Raw genomic sequence first — 22,351 nt, forward strand, 5'->3', positions numbered from 1 at the left:
AAATTAATAGAAAAGTTTATAGCTCTATAAATAATATTTACTGAATTTGGCAATATTATTTGTATGGATGGATAAATAATTTTGAAGTGTACCAATATTTTCTGTCTGGTCCAGCCAAATTCCCATTTGGAGGAGATTACATTTGTGTTGAAAGACACTGTCCTTTCTCTAGCATCTTGGTGTTTTTGAGGGGTGAATCTTTGGACTCATGATTTTTCACTCTGCATTTGCATAGGAAATCAGGATGTGTATAGTAGTCTTGAAAGGTGCCAGAAAATTTTCATAAGGTAATTCTCATAAATCCACAGAATTAAAAATAAAAAACATGTTATATAGCAACAGGACTTGTTGTTTCTTTTAAAAAGAGATGAGAGTCCATGAATCAAGTGAAGACAGGCTATTGCAATTTCAGAAAGCATGGAATTACTGCTTTAAAGGCCCAGGAACAACAGATAAGAACCCCAAAACTCTGTCAGTCTTTATTGCGCCCTGGTGTCTAGGTGAATATTAAAGTTCTCTTTAACTGGTGATCTATGGTCTAGCTATTTCCCTTTAAAAGCTTTCTATTTAAAATTAGTTCTCTTGTTTCCTTGCCCAGCTCAGTGAGCACTTTCCCCCCATTTTTGCCCTCAGAGATGCACCTCAGGATGAAGAGCCCTTGATGAAACAGTGTCTTGTCTTTAACTCAAGATCTTAGAATCATGAGTAATTGACAAATACTGACCTCAGGAAGGGCAAGAGACTAATTCTTGAAATTCACAGTGTTTATGGTAATAATAAGGGTGATGAAAGCTTGTTGCCAAGAGGGGGCCGGGCTCTCCTGGTAAGTTGATGAGCACTTTGGCTTCCTTTGTCCATTTGGCTGTCCCATGTTCTCCAGTTTCCCTTTCCTGTAGGGCAGGGTGCTATGTTCTCTTGGGTGCTGTAGTCAGACAGGCACAGAAGACTGGACTTTTGGGACTGGGGCTTGTTCATTTTTAATTCTCAACCTGGCCAGTTCCATCCTCTTTCCCAGCTGTATCTCCCCATTGTCATTGGATACTATTTTGAATCACATGAAGTATTCTGATAGCATCATTCATTGTCATTTTTTTGTCCTTAAAATGCTCCCTCCTCCTTGTTCATCTTGTATTTTTTGCAATTATTCTTCAGAATCAGTCAAGGGTCACTACCTCCTTGAAGTCTCTGTGACCATTGAACTTCCACTCTAAGGCAGAATTGATCTGTGCTACTTCTATACTGTATATCCCTGTCATACTCATGCTTGCATGTCTAGAGTGAACATTTGAATGATGGGACTATGACTTTTACAGTTTGTATCTTCAGCATGGTGCCTGGTATACAATCAGTGTCCAAAAGGGATGAAGGAATGGATGGGTAGGTGGGGCACATTCAAGGAGAATTTCTGAGAAGCACGGAAGGGGGAGAGAGAAACAGGAAAGAGAATGAGAACACATTTTTAGCTGGGATACATGGGAAATACTTTATTTAATTTTTAAATAAAGTCTCTTAGAGAGAGGAAGGGAGGAAGGGAAGAAGGGAAAGGGAGAGAGAGAAAGAGAGACATCTGAGAGAGAACATCGATTGGTTGCCTCCCACACATGCCCTGACATGGGATTGAACCTGCAACCTGGGTATGTGACCAGAATCAAACCTGCTACCTTTTGGTGTATGGGACAACGTTCCAACTAACTAGCCACACCTGCCAGGGCGACATGAGAAAGACTTTGTATGTGGATGAGAGTGTTGTTTCAGCTACATGCTTACTGAAAAAGATCTATCATAGAGGATGGAAGTGTGAGCTATTGAGAATGAGCTTTACCATTTTATTAGAGAGTAGAACCCAAGTAACTGGCAAAAGATGACACAATAGTCATTTGGCTTTCCTTCTTAAACGCTCTGAGATCTTTATTGAAAGATTTAGTTTCTTATGTGTAAAATGGGTTGATAACACCAAAGTACATTCTTTTTAAAAAAAATTTCTTTATTGATTAAGGTATTACATATGTATCCTTCTCCTCCCATTACCCCCTCCCCCTTCCCTCCCCCCCGCCCCAGCTGATACCTTCACCCCTCTGGTGTCTATGTCCATTGGTTATGCTTATATGCATGCACACAGGTCCTTTGGTTGATCTCTACCCCTTACCCCCACCCTCCCCTACCTTCCCTCTGAGGTTTGACGGTCTGATCGATGCTTCTCTGTCTCTGGATCTGTTTTTGTTCATCAGTTTATGTTGTTCATTATATTCCATAAATGAGTGAGATGATGTGATATTTATCTATCTCTGACTGACTTATTTCGCTTAGCATAATGCTCTCCAGGTCCATCCATGCTGTTGCAAATGGTAGAAGTTCCTTCCTTTTTACAGCAGCGTAGTATTCCATTGTGTAGATGTACCACAGTTTTTTAATCCACTCATCTGCTGATGGGCACTTAGGCTGTTTCCAAATCTTAGCTATGGTAAATTGTGCTGCTATGAACATAGGGGTGCATATATCCTTTCTGATTGGTGTTTCTAGTTTCTTGGGATATATTCCTAGAAGTGGGATCACTGGGTCAAATGAGAGTTCAATTTTTAGTTTTTTGAGGAAACTCCATACTGTTCTCCACAGTGGCTGCACCAGTCTGCATTCCCACCAGCAGTGCATGAGGGTTCCTTTTTCTCTGCATCCTCGCCCGCACTTGTCACTTATTGTTTTGTTGATGATAGCCATTCTGACAGGTGTGAGATGGTACCTCATTGTCGTTTTGATTTGCATCTCTCAGAAGAACAGACATAAGCAGTAGACCAATAATAGAATAGAGAACCCAGAAATCTACCCAAACCACTATGCTCAATTAATATTTGACAAAGGAGGCAAGAGCATGCAATAGAGTCAAGACAGTGTCTTCAATAAATGGTATTGGGAAAATTGGACAGATACATGCAAAAATTTGAAACTAGACCACCAACTTACACCATACACAAAAAATAAACTCAAAATGGATAAAGGACTTAAACATTTGACGGGAAACCATAAAAATCTTAGAGGAATCCACAGGCAGCAAAATCTCAGACATATGCCGAAGCAATATCTTCACCGATACAGCTCCTAGGGCAATGGAAACTAAAGAGAAAATAAACAAATGGGACTACATCAAAATAAAAAGCTTCTGCACGGCAAAAGAAACCATCAACAAAACAACAGGAAAGTCCACTGCATGGGAGAACATATTTGCCAATGTTATCTCCAATAAGGGTTTAATCTCCAACGTTTACAGGGAACTCATACAACTTAACAAAAGGAACAATCCAATCAAAAAAATGGCCAACGGACATAAAGGGATACTTTTTGAAAGAGGACATACAGAAGGCCAAGAGACATATGAAAACATGCTCAAAGTCACTAATCATCTGAGAGATGCAAAGTACATTCTTTTATTAAAGTGAATACCAATTGAAGCCTTCAGAGTGCTCAACTCCCTGCCTTTTATGTAGTGAGGGCTCAGAAGGCTAAACGGTAGCTATTGCTGTTACTATTGGCCTCTGCTGTGTGACAGAATCAAGAGATGCCTGTTCTAAGTCTTATAAGGCGGAATTCTCCTTAGACCTGAAATAACTTTTTGATTCATAGATAAACACAAAATGGATGTCAAGGTGTTAGGATTCATTGGAAATGGGATTATGTATTCTCCTTCCTCTTCTTAGATATGTAGTGCTACTTCTTCTTAGAAAGGGAAGCACTTACCAGTTTCTCAGGGAAAGTTTTACTTCTGCTAACATTTGCTTAAAGAAGTATTTCACATGAGGCATTGCATGGGAGTCTTTTGATATCTATATATTTTAAAAGAATATATGTCTATATATATTTTTTGCAAAAACTAATTATTCTGTTCTACCCTGAAGTCCTGGAGAGCAGATGGCATACACTGCTATTTCCATTTTGATATGGGAGCAAGTTGGATTGATCTGGAGAGCTTGATTTTGGTGTATGAATGCTATTGTATTGGTATATTTCTTCCACATTCCCCTGTTGGAGAGCCATTTAGAAATCAGTGATAGGCTTTCCTAATAGTATTTATATATTAATTGATTTACACAGTCATTCATGCATTCATTTTCTGCTCTGTGTATTGCTGCTTTTCTCACCTGGTCCTTCAATGCTGGATCCAGAGATTTTTTTTCTTGCTCTAAGAGGCTGCAACAGTTACCAGTGGTGATGACCATTTGTATATGCCTTTGAACCCGTTCTTCTCAGAGTATTTTATAGTCTGTCTGCTGCTGTTCAGGTATGTGGCCACTTTTATTTGTTGCCTAAATATAGGTTGATCCTGCTATAGTGAATATCTGAGCAAAAGAGAAAATGGATATGAAAGAGCTGTGTATGCAAATCAGGTGATATGGATCTACTACCAGAATCCAAAGGCTCTGAAAGCTCTCGTAACCTATTTAGTGGTGAAATCTGACTTGAACAAATCAGAATCTGTTTATATTCTTCATTTATCTCATTTGGTGTGGTTATTCATATTGCTGCAGAAGTATTACTGTGTTTGAGTATGGAGTGCTGAGATACTCTATTGGGAATATAAGGCATATATTACCTTTCTAAAATGTCAACATTTTTGAATTTCAAAACACATCTGGCCTTGGGACATTTGAAAAGAGATGTGAACCTGTAGTATTTTTATTAGGGCCGCTAAGCCTTTTTCAATTGAAAACCTTCCCTTGAGATTCTCTCCTTGGCACCATCTTTTTATGATATGCAAATGTGGGCCTCCCTTGCCTGTCACTCAAGGAACATTTACTGAGTGCTGTATGTTGGGCTTTGTACAAGGTATGGGGAAGAAAAAGGCATTGGCCCTCCTTGCCCAGAGATGGTCAGAGCCTCCTGATGGTGTGGATGGTGCTATAGTAGCAGCCTGTGGAGTACTGGATGTGGTGTGGTAATCATAGCCAGAAATTCCACCAAAATAGCAAAGGCAAAGAAGTCTGAAAAAGAGTGTGATCAGGGGTCAGTTGTGCATTTGCTGTGGTCTTTGAAAAGGAAAGCCAGAGATGGGTCTGCAAGATGCCAGTTTTTGAAGAGCATTATCTACAAAGCTAAACACTTGAGAATTTATCCTTTGGCAAGAAGGAGTCTTTAAACCTGGGAATGCATGATCAGTTGGGTTTTTATTTTAGAAAGAACCCTCTTGACTTCATCTTAAACAGCCCCCACCCCCAAAAAAGTCATTGCAATAATCTGGGCCACAGGACATTACCTAGTATCCTTAAATGATACTTTATATTGTATAGTGCTTTAGGGTTTATGAAATATTTCCCCCCTGCCTTAATTTATTTTGCAGTAGCCCTGAGGGATGAGTAAGTAATAATTAAGAAAACAGGTTTAGAGGAGTGACTTGCCCAAGGTCACATCTAGCAACTGGCTACACCAGCTCTCTTCATTCTACTTCGGGTGCTGCTTGGACATCATATTAAAACATTCACCATAACTAAGATTTGGAAACAGCCTAAGTGCCCATCAGCAGATGAGTGGATTAAAAAACTGGAGTACATCTACACAATGGAATACTATGCTGCGGTAAAAAAGAAGGAATTCTTACCATTTGCAACAGCATGGATGGACCTGGAGAGCATTATGCTAAGTGAAATAAGCCAGTCAGAGAAAGATAAATATCACCTGATCTCACTCATTTATGAAATATAATGAACAACATAAACTGATGAACAAAAACAGATCCAAAGACAGAGAAGCATCGATCAGACTGTCTAAACTCAGAGGGAAGGTAGGGGAGGGTGGGGGTAAGGGGTAGAGATCAACCAAAGGACTTGTATGCATGCATATAACCATAACCAATGGACACAGACACCAGGGGTGTGAGGACATGAGTGGGGGTGTGTGGTTGGGGGTTAATGGTGGGATAAGGACACATATGTTATACCTTAATCAATAAAGAAATTTAAGAAAAATAAAACATTCAATATGCTCAGTTATTAAGCATACTTAAAGGTAATCTACCACCTGCATATCTTTTATGTTTGTTCCCACTGGTTAGCCTGTCAGCTCCTTGAGGACTTCTAGTATTACATCTGATGTGCCTGTTGGCACAAAAATAGACTCACAGTAGGCACCACCAAGAATTTATTAAATTGTTTCCCCTTGCAAAGCCAGCACAGGCCATGAAGAAGGAACATTTATGAAAACAGAGGGACCATTGTTTTTCTAATTTTATATCATCGTATGTACTTATTAGGTGTTTATATGTTTAAGACACTACTCTAGGTGCTGTGGGGAATACCTACTGTAAAACAATAAGATTTAAATTTAAAACTTTGTCATGAATTAAGCCTATTCTATCTTATTCAGATCCCACACACCAAATTTCTTGGCTTTGGCAACAAAATTTCTTTTTAATGTTAGGTGTTGAAATCAAAAGGCTTTTTGCACAAACTGATTAGAACTGTTAGGCTTACACATTTACTTTGCATTAATTTATATGGTGATTAGGTATAGCATGGCCTCTTTCCAAATGGGTATTTTACATACAAGGACAGAAAAAAAATCATCAAATGGGTACATTTGATTATAAAAGAATGAAAGTTTTAGCTTGACTAGATGCCCACTAATATCACTTCACAAGTGAAAATTGTCTTGTAAATCATATTTAAAATTAATAGCAAACTGTAAGGTTTTGTGAGAGCCTTGCTGAGTTAGCAGTGAAATTAATGAAGTAATCTTTTTCTTACATAATGGTATGTATTGCAATTTATGTAGCAGTATTTCCCAGGCTGTCTAGGAGTTAGAGAACAGTCAAGTTCTAAATTGTTCTGTCTTTAGAATCCATGTCAATTTAAAAGCATTTGCTGAGTTGACACAGTTCTGATATTCTTTCACTAACTTTGTATGAGAAAAGCTCTTGGAGCCCCAGAAGAAACTCTAGAGATCATTCATACCCAAGGGCTAGACTGGGGGAAAAACAGATTAAGAAACTGATCCCCATGGATTCAAGTCCATTCTTCAACTTATTAGTTATCAATTAATTATTGTTGTTAACTTTTAAAATCTTCACCTGAGGATATGTTTAGAGAGACGAAAAGAGAAAGAGAGATAGAGAGAGAGGAAGAAAGAGAAAGAGAGAAACATTGATCAGCTGCCTCCCGTACCCACCACGACTGGGATCGAACCCGCAACCTAGGTATGTGCCCTGACCAGGAATTGAACCTACAACCCCTTCGCATACAGGATGACACTCCAATCAACTGAATCACCTGGCCAGGACAATTAATTATTAATCAATTGGACAAGTCTCTGAGCCTCTGGTTCTTTATCTGAAAAATGAGCCTTATGCTACTATTTTTCAAAGATTCTAAGACATACCTTTTGTTAGTTTACATTTTAATATGTCTGAAAGCCAGTTGTGTTTTACAGTGCATTATATGTTATTTTTCAATTTGTGGTGTTTTTTCCCCAGTGGTTCATAAAATAATGTTGCATCTTATAATCAGTGATTTCTTAGATTTGATGAAATATGTTAGTGTTTGCTTTACCACCTCCTGGGTTGTTGTCAGGATCAAACCAGATAATATGTTTGATAGAAGATGACATCTGCGTTAACAAAGTAGCCAGCAAAAGCATCTTTGGAAGTCCATTGACAATCTTTCTCCATTTATTTGTTATGATGAAACTTTTACTATGTGTCTTAAAAATTCATTGGGAAAAGGTGGGAAATGGAAATTGCAAATTTAGATGAATTAAGATATCAAATGTCTTTCTTGAATATTTGAAGTAGACAAAGAATTTCAGTGGAGTCTTACAATTAACTTCCTGAAAGGTTTTTTTGTTGTTTTTTTTTTTTTTCCAAACAATGCCTCAGTCATGTTGATTTTGTCTCCTCTTACTAGCCCACCCCAAAAGGAACTCCAAGGAAGGCCAGCTTTGAGTGGGAGCAGATGGAGGGTGAGAAGATCATTAATTTCATTTAGGACAAATTGAATTTGAGATGAGTTTGAGGCATCCAAGTGAAGATGTTGAGTAGGCAGTTGAATTTGTGAGTCAGAGATAAAAATGTGGCATTTGGGATATAGAGATGGTAAATGAAGGCTCATCTCGGATGAGATCACCTAGGAAACAAATAGAGAAAGGATTGAAACTGGAGGTTGACAAGCCCCTTCAGTCAGAAAACCTGTTTTATTTGGCCTGTGTAGTGTTTTTAAAATATTTGAGCAAGTTGCTGTAGCATATTTATGTTTTTTTTGGCAACCCTGAATATATTTTCTCTTTTTGATAGCAGCACCCTAGTTTCCTTTTAAGAAATTTCCTATCCTCTAATCTTAGACCTTGTGCTTTAATATACTTTTATTGAGTCCATGAAATTTTTTAAAATATATTTTTATTGATTTCAGAGAGTAAGGGAGAAGGAGAGAGATAGAAACATCAATGATGAGAGAAAATCATTGATCGGCTGCCTCCTGCACATCCCCTACTGGGGATTGAGCCTACAACCTGGGCATTTGTCCTTGACCAGAATCTAATCCGGGGCCCTTTAGTCTGCAGGCCGTTGCTCTATCCACTGAGCCAAATGGGCTAGGGCAGGCCTTGTGCTTTAGATTAAGTTCCACTCCTGAAGTGTGTCCCAGGGTTGGCCAATCATCCCCCGAGTAGCCTAGCAACAAATGGTTGGTTCAAGTTGGCCCAAATCAGAGGGAATTTTGAGACTGTGAGGGAGCTCCAGGAAGAGGATCTTTCCTGTTTTCTGTTGCAACCTGGCAGGATGTGGTCTGGAGGTGAGCAACTGCCTTACTGTCATAGGGTAGAGGTTTAGCGGAAGGAGGACCAAAGGATGAACAAGCTAAGTTTTGCATTTGGTAAGGCTGTTTGAAAAGAGTGTTATGGAGATGATGGCTTTTAGAAAGGAAACTGAATAAGAAGGGATATGAAATGAAACTTTTGACGAGGCCCTAGTGGTTGATCACAATGTGGGGCATTTTGATAAGGGAGGTGAAGCTGAGGATATTGTAATCAAAGGATGGGATGTTTGACTGGGCAGTGGGTGGCTCAGGTGTAGTGGAGGAAAGGGTCATTGGATGTGAGGCAGTAAGAGAATAGAGACCAGAGTGCTGATGCCTTTGGACATTTGGCTCACCCCTGCTGATTGCAGGATTCGGAGGAGAGGAAGATTTTGGTCAGGGTTCAGATGAGGTATCTGTGTGTGTGTGTGTGTGTGTGTGTGTGTGTGTGTTTTGTTTTTATATAAAGAACAGGTTATCCATTTTTTCTAAACCTCCTTACCTTTAGTTTCAATGGAAATTCAGCTGGGAGACTATATTTAAATGGTTTGGGGCCCACTTATTTGTTTTTGCATTATGTCCTGAGAGTGATATTTTATCAGGCAAAGTCTGTCTTTAATCACTTTAAAGTGGTAAATCGTTTAAACCACTTCAGTTCATAGAATCTCCAGTTGCTGCAATGATTGGTGCCCTTTTTGTCTTATGTGGTTATGTGGCTTCTGAAGGTGACTGACAGTGCAGTCCACACATTTGAGAGGAGGCCAGGTTTTCCTGAGTCCCTTGTGGCCCTCACCATGATGAGCTTTGAAGGGAGCGTAAGTAGGAAGCCATGTTAGAAGCATCTGTTGTCCTTCGTAATATGCGTCATGCTTTGGCAGTAACTGAGGGAGAGCAAGCCCACCAGCTCAGAAAATACTTCTCTGAATGGGAAGGCATCTGAGCCAGCGTTCCTTATACTTGAGAAGGAAAAGGGGTTAGAAAAGCTCACAAAGAAAATAAAAAGCATGTGTAATTTATAATAAACTGCTAAACCTGACCATCTAAAACATCTGAAGGTTGTGATAAAAATCCTCACCAAGTAATCAGGATTATAGTAAATCTATAATCTAAAAAAGAAAGAAAAGAAAAAGGAATTCAGCATGTAAGCTTTGAGATACAGCATCTTTTTGTTACTGATTCTGAAAAGATTAGACAACTGACGGAGCACAGGGCAAGAGTGCCCATGTTTTAAGGCTGAGGATGGTGACAACAGATAGCGGGAGAAGCTCCCAGCACTCAAAGGTCTGCCCTAGAATGAAATGTTTTACAGCGAAGAGCAGTTCTGCTGCCCGCTAGCCACTCCCTCTGCTCTCTGTCTCCTTATTCTCCCCTCAAGGAACCTGTTTATTCATCCCTGCTTTTGCCTTTAATTTGCCCTGTCCTAATGCCTCTCTTCCCCTTTCTCCACATTTCATCTATTATTCCTTGACAAAACCAAGTCAAAGTCCAACATGGTGCTTTCCTATCTCTGGCTCCTTGTATTTATTACTTGTATAATTTGGTAAGTTAGCTCTTTGACAGATTTATAGATTGCTAGGTGGTGAGAAACCTTGGATTTTTTCCCCTCAAACTATTCCCAAGGCAAGAATCACTTCACCCAACTCAAGGTTTAGAGTCTTCAAGTTCCTTTAGACCCTGGGGTATTCTAGAATCTGAGACTTGGGTTTTCCTATCTGAGGCTTGAGCCTTTAAGGATTGTTTCATTTTTCCCTAGGCCTGGGGTCGGCGCTCAGAGAACAAACAGTTGTTGATGATCATTGCCTGTCCTTGACATCTGCTTTTCTATACTATTCTACCCAAGCAATAGGTTAGGTCCTGCCTTGATAATTTTTTTTTTCTCACAAGAAGACTCATATCTCCTCCCATCACATAGGCTTCAGTGAAGATTTTTGATCTTTCACCAACTTTACTGACTTTATCCCTACATCCTTTTCTTTCTGATTTGAATATCAATCAGAGTTCTCCCCACATTAAGGCAACTGTGGGACAGAGAGGAACCCTCACTCTATACCTTAACAACTAGCACACATAAATACTGTTTATTTTCTAAGAATTCTGGTGAGTAACATAACTAAACCACCTGCTCTCAAAATAACTAAACCACCTGCTTTGTTCTTAGCATTTTTTGGAAGCCTTAGTTTATTCTAGATATGAGTCTTCTTGTGGCTTAGAAGGTGTCATTTTGTGTACCTCTTTACTAGGTATTGTAAAGCTTGTAAAATGGGAGGTGAGGTGTAAGTCTACCAAACATTGCTTCTTGGACTCAACAGAGTGGAAGGAGGCTGAGTTAACTTGTAGCTAAAGAGCCCTATCCTCCTTAAGATTCTTTAGGAAGTCTCAGTTGAGTTTACAAACTGCCAAGAACAGTGCCTGGCATGTAGTCAACCATTAATGATAGCTATTCTTATTGGGCTTGGTGGCTGATTAGAAAGATCCCATATTGAAAAAAAAAATTATAAATTAAAAGCTTATCTCCTATATGAATTGAACCTTGGGATTTTCATATCATGATAGTTCTCTACACTTATGCCTGTCAAAGAATAAATGGGGACCTTAAAATCATAGAGCATTACAGCTGGCAGATATCAGCATTGGCAATGTTCATAGAAGGAAGCCGAGGCCTAGAAAAGTTTGGTGACTGTTACTAGGCCATCCTGTTGATATTGGCAAATTGGGACTAAGATGTAGCTCTCTGGGCACTGGAACCAGGATTTTAGCAGGTGTGTGACTGAAAAGTCACTCTTGAGAGAGGAGCATGGAAAGGGTTAGTATTCAGAGGCGGTAAAGTCAAAGAATATCATAAAATATAGAGGTTTGGCCTCTTAATGTTTTACCATATTACTCCTCTCCAATGGTTGGCTTCTACATCTGGTCCTTTTAAATTAAAATCTGGGTCAATATTTTGGAAAACCGGGAGAATTTGGGGCCCTAGGGATATTGTAGCCTCTCGTAAGATTAAAGGCCACTGTTTTGAGAATGTAGCTGGTGATGAGTGAGAGAGAAGAGCCTGGGCTCAGGGAGGCCTCTGGGCCTTGTGGGAACCACGTGGTTCCAGTGCATGGCTGCCTAGGCCTGGGGTCGGCGCTCAGTATTTAGCTGTATAAGGAGTGAGTGGCAGGGAAGTGAGAAGCCACTGGCAGTGGCTGAGGTCTGCAATGTACTTAGATTTTCTGGGTGTCCTCTTATGAACACTGCAGCAACGATGGGAAAATAAAGAAACAACACAGCACAGTGATGACAGGACAGAGATACATACAAAGATCAGGTTAAGAATGTGTTTTCTGAAATTGCTGAGGTGGGGACAGAGTACAATTGTGTTGTATGTTGTAGAGAAGTCCTGTGTTTCCTTACTTGTACAGAAGATCTAGTAGTGATCCCTAACCAAGAGCATTTGGACAGAGGGAAATTCAGGGACAGATGTGTGAGCAGACAGAACAAGTACTTAATTTGAGCTTATAGATGGCAAGCGGAGGTACACACAGGGCAATTTAGCTTCACAGTTGGAGATCTCAACCACCATGCTGTCTGTCTGAGCTGCCCACTGAGATCCAAGCCCTGGAGAAACAACCAGTCCTGTTAGTCCTCCTGCTCTCTGGTGTCCCAGGGGCTCCTTAAAGCCTACTAAGTCATTGGGTTGTTTTATGACCCAGGGTCACCTTAATTAAATGACCTCAATGATTTTTAGGTTCCCATGGAATCTCCTATCTTTGAATGCATTTGCATCCTTTCCTTAGAGCATCAACCTTTTATCTTGGTAACTGTGTGTATCTACTGGCTTTCCTTGCCCTTTGGAGATATTTAGTTAAATCTGGCTCAGTCCAAAGCCTCCTGGTGATTCCATGTTCCTGTGTCTTCCTTCCTCATGCCTCCCTGTGCCTCTGAGATTCTGAGTCCGAGAACTGTCTGTGCCCCTCACGTGCATCCTGAGTGCAGCACTTCTGCCCACACCAGTTTCCACGGGAGATCTCCTCCCATCACATAGGCTTTAGTGAAGACTTGTGATCTTTCATCAACTTTACTGACTTTATCCCTACATCGTATTCTTTCAGATTTTAATATCAATCAGAGTCCTCCCCACATTAAGGCAACTGTGGGACAGGGAGGAACCCTCTCTCTATACCTTAACAACTAGCACACATAAATACTGTTTATTTTCTAAGAATTCTGGTGAGTAAAAGACTTGTCTCATTTACATGCACTTCAGCTTGGGTGCAAACATATCAAATCAGCGAGATGACTGTATACCTAATGTCTAATTGACTACAAGGCTATTGGTTATGTGGTCACTGGACTATTTGTATTCTTTCCTAGTAAACATTTTACTGCATACTCAGCACTTTACACTATACTATCTGGACAGCACTCACCTCAAATTTCTTTTATCTTCTTTGTCTACCAACTTCTTTTCTTCAGTGCAAGCCTTACACCTTTGTTTAGCTTTCATACCAATTCCCATGTTTTTGAGTTCAAAGCATGTGTGAATCCCATTCCATTTCTCCTTTCCCACTCCTTGTAGCCTAAAATATAGTGTTGTTATTTGTGGTTTTTTTTTTAAGTTTTATGCTTTCTTAGGTTTATGTTATGATTTCAGTAATCCTTTTCATGTCCTGTTAGTAAGTCCACAGTCTGGGAGTCTCCCCAATAGTACCAACACACCTAGAATTTTATTTTGAGTAAAAGTTGTAGATGATGTGCAAGAATTCTTAAGACTTGTGTTCCTTTCTCTACAATAGATGTGAATTTCTCCTGATCATTGTCTTTGGCGTGGATTGTCTGAATGTCTTTTTTCTTCACAAGTGCCAGGAGGGGTGTAATGTAAATTAGATACTAGATCCCTAATACAAAGGTTTTTGGGGGGGATCTGAAAGTCATTCTCTTTAATTCTGAGGATTTCCTTGGACCTTAGAAACAGTGAGATTCTTTCTGGATTCAGGGAGTTAACGAATTTGCTACTATTTGTGATTGGCACAAAATAAAGGAGAATCTAACTTCATCTTTGTTTTTTTTTGTTTTGTTTTTTTTTCTAGAGAAAAAGTTCATTTCTGCTCTGGGGAAATAGAAAAGTCAAGGTTTAAAATAGATTACAGTCCGGGGGAAGCTAGATCCCGGGTCCGGGCGAGGCCGTGTGCCCCTGGATCCGGGTGAGGCTGGGTCCCAGGCCCGGGAGAGGCCACGCGCCCCTGGGTCCGGGTGAGGCCATGCGCCCCTGGGTCCAGGTAAAGCTGAATCCTGGGTCTGGGCGAGGCCGTGTGCCCCTGGATCCGGGTGAGGCTGGGTCCCGGGTCCGGGTGAGGCCGTGGGCCCCTGGATCCGGGTGAAGCCGTGCCCCTGGGTCCGGCCGAGACCAAACCAGAGGGAGTCGGACCTGCATTACCACCATTTGTCCACCATCCAGAGCTGAGGGGTCAGTGCCGACATGTACTCATAAGGAACTGGTGGACATTGATATTGGGTCTCAAAAGAACTGTTGGTCCAGAAGGAAACTCACTACAGACTGATTCATTTGTCTGTCAGCATAACTATTATTGCTCGTCTCACATTCAATTCTTATAAGTATATCTCTAGTGACACATGATTTCGCTCATCTAGGGGAAATGATGAACAACATAGACTGATGAACAAGAACAGAACCAGAAACAAGGAGGCATCGATCCGACTATCGGGCCTCAGAGGGAGGATAGGGGAGGGTGGGGGGAGGGGGGAGAGATCAACCAAAGGTCTTGTGTGCATGCATATGAGCCTAACCAATGGTTAAGTTCAACAGGGGGTTGGGGCATCCATGGGGAGGGGTGTGGGATGGGAATGGGGGGATGAGGACAAATATGTGACACCTTAATCAATAAAGAAATTAAAAAAATAAAAAAATAATAAAATAAAATAAAATAGATTACAGTATTCTCTGATGAGGCTAAAGAATTAGAAGTTTGTCAAATCTTTATTTCTTGAGTGAAAAAAGAAAAAAGGTGGGGAGTAAAAATAAGGTATATTAGGTTCTAATAACCATTATAGGCAGCATTTGTAGAGCATATATGTGCTAGGCACTGTCCTAAACATTTTCAATTTCTCATCTCAGTTATTATGTTATTATATGCCATTTTATTTTATTTTTTTCTTTATTGATTAAGGTATTACATATGTGTCCTTATCCCCCCATTCCCCCCCCCCCCACCTCTCACTCATGCCCTCACCCCCCTGGTGTCTGTGTCTACTGGTTAGGCTTATATACATGCATATAAGTCTTTTGGTTGATCTCTCCCCCTTACCCCCACCCTCCCCTACCTTCCCTCTGAGGTTTGACAATCTGATTGATGCTTCTCTGTCTCTGGATCTGTTTTTGTTCATCAGTTTATGTTGTTCATTATATTCCACAAATGAGTGAGATCATGTGATATTTATCTTTCTCTGACTGGCTTATTTCTTAGCATAATGCTCTCCAATTCCATCTACTCTTAACTTTATTTTATAGATGAGGAACCCATGCTGCCAGAGAGGTTGAACAGCCTACCCAAAGTCAGGCAGCTAATAAATGGCAGATCAGCTACACAGTTACACTCCCATATATTGAGACGCTTTGACTTCTTCCCTCACTTGGATGCAGTATATATAAAGCACAGAACTGGCAGTTTCAGCTTTTTCTCTTGTTGTTGTTTGTTTAATAGCAGGGTTAAAAAAAAAAAGGCACTATGCAGTCCAAATCAAGTTTAATTAGACCTGTGTGGAAAACATAACAATTATCCATGCCAAATTTCCAACAGTCTTTTTCATGTTCAATTATTAATAGTCACTGGTGCACAAAGTCTTTCATTTATTTTCAAAGTGAAATACGTGAAGCTTGCATAGGACTTCAAGCTGTTGCCTCCTTTTTTAAGAATCTTTAGCTGAAAGGAACATTTTATCTAAAAATGAAAAAAAAAATCCATTTTGTGGGACACACATTCCTTTGGGGAATATGATGTTACCAGGTGTGGAATCTTGGCATTAAACTAAACTTTTCTTTCTCTTCCTTGAGCTGATGGAAAGGCATGGGAGGTGGTGGTGGTGGGGCTGGGGTGGTGTCGGGTGGGTGGACAGAGTATTTAGATATGTACCACTAGTATATCCAGATCTGGACAAAAGCCCCTTCATTAGGTCTCAGGCTTCCTGCAACTGAGGTTTTAGAAGAACCTAAAGAGATCTCCTTGAGCTAGGTTATCCAGATGTGATTTTTATAAAATGGCAGTTCTTCTCTATTTGTAGTGGAAAAGATAATGAAGGCTATCCACTCTTCCCAAATATAAAAAGGGTGTTCTTATATTGCTTTCACAATTCATTGTAAAAATTCCTCAATGATAGTTTTTAATATTTTCTTCATTATTTTAATACTAGAGGCCCAGTGCACAGATTCGTGCACCAGTGGTGTCCCTCGGCCTGGCCTGTGGGGATCGTGGACCTCTGCCGCCACAGCCCGGCCTTACCCAACAGCTCGTTGGGCTCCAGCCCGCTGTCTGCATCGATCCCGCACAGCACGGAGTACGAGAAGTGGCAGGCGCCGGGGAGGAGCCCGAGCCCGGGCTGGGTACTGCGCCGCTCCTGCTCATCCTGGCCCACTGTGCCTGCTGCCTCTGCAGCTTGGGTGTGCAGGGGGAGTGTAGGCGGGAGAGGCTCACGTCACCATAGCTGTGCTTGCCAGCCATGAGCCCTGTGTCTGGCGCCCTTCTATCAACTGAGCAGTGCTCCCTCTGTGGGAGTGCACTGACCACCAGGGGGCAGCTCCTGTGTTGAGTGTCTTCCCCCTGGCAGACTGTGTGCATCGTAGCTACCAGCCGGTCATCTGGTTGTCTGGTCACTTAGGCTTTTATATATATATATATAGAGAGAGAGATTTTTCTTCTATCCAAGCCATAGAAAATGTTATAGAAATATAAAAAAAATATGATTATATAAAAATAGCTATCTTGCCCATAGCTCAGTGGTTGAGTGTCAACCTGTGAACCAGGAAGTCATGGTTGGATTCCTGGTCAGGGCACATGCCCAGGTTGTGGGCTTGATCCCCAGTGTGGAGCATGCAGGAGGCAGCTGATCAATGATTCTCTCTCACCATTGATGTTTCTATCTCTTTCTCCTTCTCCCTTACATTCTGAAATCAACAAAAATATATTTTTTTAAAAAAGCTATCTATAGACTTTGATAGTATAAATTATTTAAAAATTAATTTCATTAGTTTTCCTCCACATTTAAAACAATACAGTAACTAAAAATATTGGGAAAATTCAGAGAAATAGAAGCAAAGAAGCAAACTCCTGTAGTCCCTACACCCAGGAGAAACATACTGTATTTCTATATTTTTATCTGTGAAGCGTTTTTTACATCCTTTTCTGTGGTGAGTTTATATTTATATTTCTTGATTATGATTATACTGTAATTATGATTTTGTCCCCATCACAGGTTAGCTCTGCAGGCTCCTGAGTCCCTTTTAATACATAGGTTCAACCTTCACTGTCTTTTCCTTGCAATTTATTTATTTTTTTGCCAGAGTGAACCATTTATTCTGCAAAGTTTCCCATAAGTTGGATTTTGCTGATTACATTCCTGTTAAATGTTCCTCTGGCCATTGTGTTTCTTTTAAACTGGTCAGGAGCCACTTAACATCAGTTCTGTGTGTGTGTGTGTATGTGTGTGTGTGTGTGTGTGTGTGTGTGTGTGTGTGTGTGTGTGATTTCTTGACAGACAATGATGATTGTTGCTGCCGATGGGATTCTAAATCTTATTTCAGCCCTAGCTGGTTTGGCTCAGTGGTAGAGTGTCAGTCCATGGACTGAAGGGTCAGTGGTTTGAGTCCAGTCAAGGGCATGTAACTGGGTTGCAGGCTTGATCCCAACCAGGGGCATGTGTGGGAGGCAGCCAATTGATGTGTCTCTCTCACATCAGTGTTTCTCTCTCTCAGTCTCTCCCCCTCCCACCTTTCTAAAAATCAATGAAAAAAATATCCTCAGATGAGGATTAACAAAAAAGAATATTTTTTCAATCATATCTTCATTTATTAACTAAAATACTTCTATAAAGAGAAACTCCTATGAATCAGGTATTTGGTTATTCTGAGGTATAGTTTATGTAGGAAAGGCAGGTAAAACATCTGATTTTCCCCCTCTTTATCAGTTTTCAAAATAATTAGTTGGCTCCATGAGCTATCTCATTAGTAATATTTTCCAAAGGTGACCATTGAGAAAGATGGACAGACATGGAGGCAATGACAGAGAGGTGTGTATGATTTATTAAGGATTAGTAAATTTAAAAATATTAGTGTTTCAATCCATTGCATTTATTCTTGTTGACCCTAAAATTGTGCCATCTTTGACCAGTGGGAGCCCCTCTGTGTTGGCTCCTGAATCCTTTTGATATGATTCTAATAGTTTTTGACAATTTTCCTGCTTTCTGATGTTAAAATATTCTAAGCTATTGGCTCTCAACATGTGACCTGAGGATGTCTGGGAGTTCCTGAGACCCTATTAAGGGGTCTGTGAAGCTACAACAATTTTCATAGTATTATTTACCTCCTTTACTCTCATTTTCTCACATGTGTATAGTGGAATTTTCTAAATACCACATATTGGCTATTGGAATGTGTGAGTGTATATTCTTGTGTTTTCTAGAATTTTTAAAGATAAGTTCTTTGGTGCTTCAGTAACTTCTAAGAATGTTAAATAAAAGGGTCCTAATACCAAAAATCTCAAGAACTGCTATTCTATGTTCATCTTTTAAATTTCTTGCCACATACTAGTACATGGACTCACTGGTGTCCTTATAAAGTAGCTCTTTTATTTTTAAATGTTTTTATGTGTGAGAGATCTGCCCCAAGTCTCACAGCTAATAAGTAGCAAAACCAGAATTTGAGGTAGATGTTTATGCATCCCCCCCAATAAACAGAATCACTAATGTCAAAAAATTTATGATTAATTAAAGTTTAGAAGCTGTAAACACTGCAGCTGTGCTAGGCTTGTACATGTTAGGGGCTACCAAGTAAAATTAGCAGTTCTTTTTCTGAAATGGAATGGCCCTAATAAGGGAAAAGCAGATACAGAGGCAGGATGAGTATCTGCTAAGCTCCATTGTATACTGAAAAACAATGCACTAAACATGTTGGCTTTATTGGTCGCAGTGGGGAAATTAAAGATGCCAGTGGTAACTCACTAGAGCCTTAACTTTTGAAGATTTCAATCATCCAGAGAAAAGCCTGCTTAGCTCATGGAACTCAGTAACGGCTCATGCATTTCCTACTAATTTCTGAACCTAGGATCCAACTGATAGCTTGACCACATAGCTTAGAAATACTTCCCCCGCCCCCACCATCCTGTGGTTAATTGAACCAAATCCTTCACAAGAAAGCATCTTACAGTTTTCAAAGTGGAATAATGGTGCCTTAAGCCTGGGTATCTCATTTTCCCATCACTGAATAGTATACAGGTATCTATGAGATGGGTGGTTAAAACCACTGGATTTTGCAGTTCTGGGTCCTCAGGGGAATTTTTATTTTGTCTCGTTCTGTTGAGCTGAACTCAGTAATTCATCCTTTGTTCACAATTCCTAATAATTGTAGCTTCTCTTGGATAATGAACAGCATTCATTCTTGTTTCCCAGGTACGTGGAAGAGTTTCCATCATAAGAAAAGGAAGTATGCTTTGAAAACAGCCAGCAGGGGCTTTGTGAAGTTAGAATATGTAGGGGAGAGGAGCAGCATGACGTAATGTCCTTGACTATCTACCAACATAAGAAGCACCTGACAGCCTCAGGTGCCACGTGGAAAAGTGTCATCACTTAGGAAGCTTGAATCAGAGCCCACATCGCTATTCAGGTGCTTCCTAATTACTTTGTGGTTCAGGTGGGGAGTGAGGCAAAGCATATGTCAGGGCTTCAGAGCTCTTAGTAAAATAGAGATTTCCTGTTTGGGAAGTAGTTATTAAATACTAAATATGTTTTCGTATTTATGATGAGCAAGTTCATTTTTCACCAGAGCCTTGTTTATTTTTCTCATCATTAAATCTGTCATAGTGAAATGATTTAAATATCTGCTCTGTGTGACCTGTTGCATTAGGATTTACGGATTTGGAAAGTCAGAAGCCTGGGCTTTCTGAGCAAGTCATCTCATCGACTTTGCTGAAGGTAGTTTTAGAATACACGAAAGTCAGAGTGTGAAGTAGAAGGTGAGTCTTTCATGGGGATGGGTCCTACCATTGGTCATGTCAAATTTTTCTTTTCTATTGGTCACTTTGACTAAATTGCAAAAAAAAATATAAAATTGTTTCATGTTAAATTCACTGAACAGACCCACCTCCACACGAAAAGCATGTGGTGTATGAAGACGTGAGCCTTGATTTTATGGCTTGGGAATGCCAGGAATTTGGGGTTCTGGTGTCACTGAGGAAAATGGCCCCGCCTTTCAGTGCTTTGGTTTCCTGTTTAGAAAGTTCTGCTCCTTTATAAAGACCTCAATGTACTAGGAGGAAAGGTGCTGTAAGTGTGGAGTTTTCCATAAAGTGTAGTCTCAATGAAAAGGCTGGGTTAAAGGTAGGTGAATGCTTCATAGAAACATGTTTTACACATGTATGAAATATTTATTAGTTTATGCTACACTGATTTATTTATTCAAGTGTGGATAGCCCCAGGAAATTTTAATTCAGATTTAAAATTCAGGTTTTATTTACCTAATTTCCTTCTTTCTCTTAAGAGTAAATAATATAAAGGCTTAGGAAAAAGTGGAAATTGCAATTGATTTTAAATTGCTGAACAGATTTACTGCACAAAAAGTTTTATTGAAGTGAAAATGAGGGCCAGATTATTTTTTGTTCTTGAATCTAATTACAGGCAACTTTGGAGTGGTCCACTGATCTGTTTTCCAAGTCTAAGTGAGGGTGTCCATCACAGAGTGAGCCATGACTTAACTCGTTGTGGGACTGCCTTGACTAAAAGTCTCTGTGGTGTGAATTCAGATTTGCAGGAATACATTTGGAGGTGGAATCGGTTATACAGATGATGCCCAAGAGGAAATGAAGCCATTTCAAATTATTTCAGAAACTGGGAAGAGCACTTCCCAACTCCCCCAACTCTCAGTGAGCCACTGTTGGGAGCAGTTGTGTTGTGTATCCTTTAAGTGCTGTGGAGTTAAACACAGTTGAAGTTAGGCTGGTGTGGAGCGTGGGCCTATTAGAATAGCATTTTTTCCCAGAGAGGACCACTCTAGAGAAAAGATAAGTAATGGCATTGCATGATTTGTAGTCCATCACTGTTGCTGAAAATATAGGACCATGTCATGTTCAAATCTGTGGTATTTTGGTTTGATTCTAAATGCAAGTTTTGTGTATGTGATGTCATTTTGCATGAAGTGGCTGCATGCGGTGGTTTGGAGCCCATTAACAGAAACCAATGGGACTAGAAAACCTGAACTGCTTAGTTGAGGGTCAAAGCCCAAGTTGGAGGGAGTTCTGGAAAGAGTATGTGACATGTGACCACGCTCTTGTTCCTCAGGAGGTGGGGTTGGACTTGTGTTTGTTTTACTAAGGGAGGAGAGCTTTTCTCTGCACTTGACTGTGCTACATGGTACTGTGCAACTCATTTTGGGCTTAGGTCTGGAAAGAAATATGTTTTAATAATTTATTGTATAGTTTTGTATACTTTGTATGATTTTTTCCTTCCCTTACTTTTACTTTGAGAGGCAAATAGGAAAATAGAAAAGCAGAGAGCCCAGGTGACCTGCAAATAAGATTAAGAGGGAACTATCTGGGGATTGGCACACTGCCTCCTGAATTAAAGTTGGAATCCCACTACCAAGAGAGAGATGAGGAATTGGTATCAGTTAGCCTTTGCAGTGTAACATACCATCCCCAAACTTAGCAAGAAAAACAAGTCATTTGCCAGTATTTATCCACAATTCTCTAGGTTGGTAGTTTGGACTGGGTTTATCTGGACAGTTCTGTTATCACCTAGGGACTGCATGCAGTCAGCTGTCACTCAGATGGGTCTAGGAAGGTCTCACTCACGTGTGTGGCAGTGGGCTGGCTATTGGCTGGGTGACTAGTGGCCTCTCCAGCAGGCTAGCTCATGCTTAGTCACATGATGGCCTCACCTCAGGATTCCAAGAGAGTGAGAGTAGAAGCTGCGAGGCTTCTTGAGTTCTAGGCCTACAATTGGTACAATATCACTTCTGCTAAGTTCTTTTGGTCAGAACAAATCATGCCTGGATTCAAGGGGTGGGAACACAGACGATTCCTATTCCTCTTAGAGAAACTGAAAATAACTTGTGGCATTTTCACCTATCACAAATGATTTGCATAGGTGAATAGCAGTGTTACTCTCTCACTCTCTTGTGCAGGGTCTCGCTCTGCCCTAGCTGAAGTCACTAAGATATTGTCTTGGCCCCCAAATCTAGGGGAAGAGGTGATGAGTCAGGGAGTGGATTTCTGTCAAGTCTGAGCCCTAGAAGGGGCACCTTGTTATCTGCACTGGGATGAGGTAGGTCAGATGGAACATTCCACTGCTCCCCCCCTCTGAAAGCCAAGAGTCCTGGGGGGAAG

General features: G+C 40.4%; 1 protein-coding gene across 4 annotated transcripts in view; it reads left to right on the plus strand.

Annotated features, from left to right (window-relative positions):
- The window catches only part of STXBP6 (syntaxin binding protein 6), a 264,054-nt gene that overhangs the window by 21,184 nt on the left and 220,519 nt on the right, over positions 1-22,351 (plus strand). The window contains exon 1 of one of the 4 annotated variants that reach the window (XM_079768773.1): positions 20,264-20,348. The exons of the other annotated variants lie outside the window; for them this stretch is intronic. The gene's annotated coding sequence lies outside the window, so the exon portion shown is untranslated. Of the gene's footprint in view, positions 1-20,263; positions 20,349-22,351 lie in introns of those variants that run through there. 4 annotated transcript variants of the gene reach the window in all.

Source organism: Cnephaeus nilssonii (genome assembly GCF_951640355.1).
Source record: "Cnephaeus nilssonii genome assembly, chromosome: 4".
Classification (NCBI taxonomy): Eukaryota; Metazoa; Chordata; class Mammalia; order Chiroptera; family Vespertilionidae; genus Cnephaeus; species Cnephaeus nilssonii.